The 4,654-nt window shown below is 39.0% G+C and overlaps 1 long non-coding RNA gene across 1 annotated transcript; it reads right to left on the bottom strand.

Moving 5' to 3' along the window:
* Window positions 1-251: 251 nt before the first annotated feature.
* On the bottom strand, window positions 252-4,427 carry LOC138689900 (uncharacterized). The gene is made up of 2 exons (XR_011328694.1): window positions 4,250-4,427; window positions 252-1,044 (listed from the first exon to the last, which is right to left on the bottom strand). It is a non-coding gene; the product is annotated as an uncharacterized lncRNA (long non-coding RNA).
* Between the last annotated feature and the right edge of the window lie 227 nt (window positions 4,428-4,654).

Raw genomic sequence — 4,654 nt, 5'->3', positions numbered from 1 at the left:
CACACAGCAAAATGGAATGATAGTCTTCCCCGACAAATTTCAGATTTACCATTTAATTAATTGACTTTGGCAGTTGGCACACAACCTTTTAAAAAAAACATTCTGAAATGTCAGCCTTGAAGGGAGAAAAAAATCATTTGATGAATTTAATCTAAGTGCCAACCAAAGCACAAATGTTCCCTGTGGACCCGTTACAACACTGGAGTTCACAACTGATTGCTTGGGAATGAGCAAACTAATGCGGCAAAATATTTACTAGCTAAGTAGATGTAGTTTAATGTATACAGTCTACTCGCCAGATATTTACACCTGCATACTGTAAAATGCTGAAATCTTCAGAGCTGTTAAATTAATTAATTTAATTAAGGTAAATAAATAGAAATACAGGTTGTTGTTTTCCCAAATAAGAAGTTTCACAGACTGAGAGTGTTCATTTATGACTTCTTTTTTTGTTGCATTGTTTTTTTACAAATGTGAGAAACCACAAAAAAGTTGTTCTTCATCCTGTACATACATGTTGTGCAAATTATATATAGTTTACTGGATAGTCTTCAGCAGTGAACTTCAGGTACCATCTGTACATATTTCTGGCACTATTTATTTGCAGTTAACCAGGGCCTTATGTTTTATCCCCTGCAACTTAAAATCTTAAATTCTGGAGGAGGTAAGTTTAGCAGAAGGGAATATTGAATTCAGCATCAGGCTTTCTAATGAGAAAAACCTATCACACTACTCCATATTTGAACCATTGTGACTGAGAAAGATTGCTTTTCCTACGTAAAAAAAAAAATCTCTTGGTAAAAAAAAATGTTTTAATAGCACCTGCAAGTGCAGATTAGATTATTTGCAATGATTCATTAAACTTGATGGCTCAGATACTACACCAGTGAAAACAAGCTCCACTGATTTCACCAGAACACAAAGACTTAACTAACAACTGAGAGACTGTAGTAATTTACCCCAGGTGACTCAAGGTGTCCATTCACATAATAACCCTTTCATCCTGCAGAGCTTCTCCTGAGGTCAGTGTTTAAAAAGCAGAACCTGTAAGAGAACAGATATTGAAGTGAGGCACCAGAAACTTTACTGATGCTGGAGACCGTTTCTTCTTCTCTTCTTTCACCCCACCACACTCATTCCACCCCACCCACAGAAACTGCACATCTTGAAACTTGCAGATGCACTCATCTATCCGCAGAGACACCCAGCTTAGGGAGAATGCTTGAGCAAAATGCAGCAGGTTCAGAAAAAGCCTTCTATTCATAAAATCACTTGAATTATCTATGTGCAGATTCCCATATGAGAAGTAGTAGTCAAAGATATGGCAATGAGGCAGAGCTATGAGCCATATTGACATTTTCAACAAAGGAATAGGCAGAAAAACAGACAACTGCATCACCTATTAGCTAAATCACTTCTTCGCTTCTGAAAATGGGGCTAAACTGGGCAGGCAGCAAATAGTTTGTGATAACATGGTGCACCCCAACTTTTCATAGCACTACTTTCACTAATGCTATTTCAGTGTCCTAAATGCTGAGTGACAGGTGCTTTAGCACTCTTCCCAGAAACACCCACCTGTGATGGTAAGATTAGTGGAAATGACTCGTGATGCTGAAAATATAAGCATTTCATCCCAGACATCGGTCACATTCTCCTAAGCTGAGTGAAATTCTCTGAAACCTGCTAGTATACAAGTACATCTGTGTGTGAGCATGTATAAAAGTGAGTGAGGGTGTGGGTGGGGAAAATATGTGTGGTACAGAACACATGAAGCAGAAAACCCCAACCTTATCTCTTTCCATGCACAAGGAAAGTCTATTTGTGTCAGTGCAAATACTTCCGAAGCAAACAAACAAGACCAGAGGGAGTAAATGACCGTGTTTCCCTCCAGTTTTTTATACTATCCCTGGATGCTGGTATCAACACATTAAGGAGAGGGAACTGGTGAGTTGTACAATCAGGAGAACATGAATAAACATCAACATAAAACAGTGAGTCAAGAAGTGATGAGCATTATTGAAATTTGACTGTCTGGTTAAACTAAACGAGGGAAGGAAAAAAAAAAAAAAAAGAAAAAAATGTAACCAAACCACAAAATACTGGCCTCACCATTTCATAGAAGTAAGTTTTACCTTTTCTTGGAATTGAGTAAGAGAGACAGAAACTCTGAATTCCCCTCCCTCATCTCAGGTTCTTTAGCACCAAAGGGCACAATGAGGAAGCTGTGACTGGGAAGCAGTGGCCCTGCTCTGAACATCTCCTCACTTTGGTCACAGCAACTGCCACCAGCTACCAAAACATTCACACGTACACTTCACATATCATATAGATTACAGAATATCTGAAAGTACCCTTCAACATGGGAACAGTTTTGCTGTGTGAGACCAGGAGTCCTGACAGCCTTTTGTCACATTTCCAGCAATGGAGCTAAGGAAGAGTAAAAGAACAGGGCGAATGTATACTCATAGTTTCTCAGTTGGCTCACTCTTCTCTTCATGATGTGTTGTCAGGGACTCCCCGATAAGAAGATATTTTAATACCTCTCAATGGATTTTTATTCTATGAACCTGTTTAATAACTTTCTGTACATGTCTAAACTCTTTTTGCACTTATCAAGTAATGACTTGCACAGTCTAACTACACACAGGGTATGTGTTCCAAACCTGCCATCCAGTAGTTTACATTTGATGCCTTCTAGTTCCAGTCTTATGAGCAGGGCTGAATAATCACTCTTTATTCACCTTCCCCCCACGTGTCACGATCTCGGGGATTTCCATCACTTCCTCCCTTCAGGCTGAAGACCCCTAGCCTATTTCATCACTCCACCTGTGAAAGATGTTCCACACATTTGAGCACCTTTCCTGTCCTCATCTGTATTGAGCCCCGGGCCGATGTTTTTGGAGAACTCAGAGATTTCTTCTGAGTGGTGAGAGCCAGCCCAAAAGCCATTGCTGTGTATCTAAAAAGTTAGCATCACTCTACACAATTATCACTGCATTGTATCTGACATTTTATCACATAGTCAGTCAGTATCATCATATTCCTCTGCAACTCTTTCCAGCATTTATTTTTCCTAATAGCTTTGTATTATTTGTAAGGTATGTTACTTTAATATTTCTTTTGCCAGATCTTCTACCAACAGGCCCTTGCATACATCTTCGGGGGACTTCACTGATGAACTTCTATAGGAAAAGATGACCATTTTTTCTTATGCTTTTAATTACCCCTTGCAGAGGAGACAAGAATGAGAACAGGATGAAATAAAGACTAGAAATCAGTCTGTGACAATGAAGTGCTCGCAGTTCTGCACATTTCATTACTGGCACTTCTTGTGGTACCTGTGCAATATGGCTCACAAAATAAAAGTTCTTCCTAAAATATCCTGCACCGCAAAAGTAAGGAACTATGATCCAGCAGCTAGGGTTGGAAGTTAAAAAAAAATAATCGTTTGGTTGAAAGCACTTCATTAAATTTTACTTCTCATTAATGGTTCTGGAAAGGTTTTTGTATTGGGCTACTGTTAGCTTTCCACAAAAGCATCTACTTCTTCTGAAAATATGATATTAATAAAATACCCCCAAAACCAAAGTGCTTAAACTTGGAAAAAATGCCATAGTGGTGACTAATAGCAGTTGTATGTTATTTGCCTTATTTCCTTCCCTATGAGCAGGGCTCTGTGGCTAGATACCATTTCTCAGCATGCACCATGGCCCCAGAATTCAATGATGGAGCTTACAAATTCAGATCCTACCTACCCCTTCAAAAACAGTAGCAAAACATAGGCAGAAAACCTCCATTCTCCCACTACTTTCAATTCTTGTGCTCTCTTTTTTTTGAGCTATTTTTGGAGTTCAGAAGACAGCTAATATCCAGGGTCCAAATGCTACTGAGAGTAGTTTAACTGATAATTTAGATGCACATTTTTAGAAATGCTGACTTACCGCCTTAATTTCCTATTTTCCCTCTATAGGAAGTGCTAGTATACCCATTTGACGGGAATGGACATTCTCTGGCCCATTGCAATTGCTGACTATGGATCATTATTGATTTTTGCAAATGGTCAGATTCCTTTTGGGGCATAATATGATCAGTAAGCTGCACTGGCAAGCCATAAAATGCTACGATAATACAGATTAACTTTAAGTAAGCATTGAAAATGCAGAGGATGTAGAGATTTTACCAGATTAATTGTTTTGTGTTTTCCAATATCATGAATCTTGATTCTCTTCTGCTCACAAGAATAACCTACCTCATTCATGAGGCTAATGATGTGCTTTTGCTCTGTGGATCATTGCCTGCAAAGGCGCTTGATCCCTCCACTTGTCAGGATCATACTCTGCAAAACTGGTGGTGCTTCTTCTCTTCATGTCTTAAGTCTTTGAGATGAGCCTAGATGGCATTGAAGTTGCTGACCAGAAGTTATCTGGAATGAGGTGAGCTGAAAACATGAAAGAAACAGGTCTGTGACTGCTGCTTTCTCTGCATCTTACTTTTCATTTTGTAGTGAAACATGGAGTTTGTGTTGGTGGTTTTTTTTCAAGAAACCTTTTTTTTTATACTGCTGACTTCCCAAGACTCTCTTCTTTTGAGCAGGATATTTTCTCTGTCCCACATTTGCATGTCTTGTGCCAGAAACCAAAAAGAGGAAAGGAAA

The sequence above is a fragment of the Haliaeetus albicilla genome, chromosome 18, assembly GCF_947461875.1.
Source record: "Haliaeetus albicilla chromosome 18, bHalAlb1.1, whole genome shotgun sequence".
Taxonomy (NCBI): Eukaryota; Metazoa; Chordata; class Aves; order Accipitriformes; family Accipitridae; genus Haliaeetus; species Haliaeetus albicilla.
The sequence above is the reverse complement of the archived record's forward strand: the minus strand, read 5'-3'. Positions and strand labels throughout refer to the sequence as shown.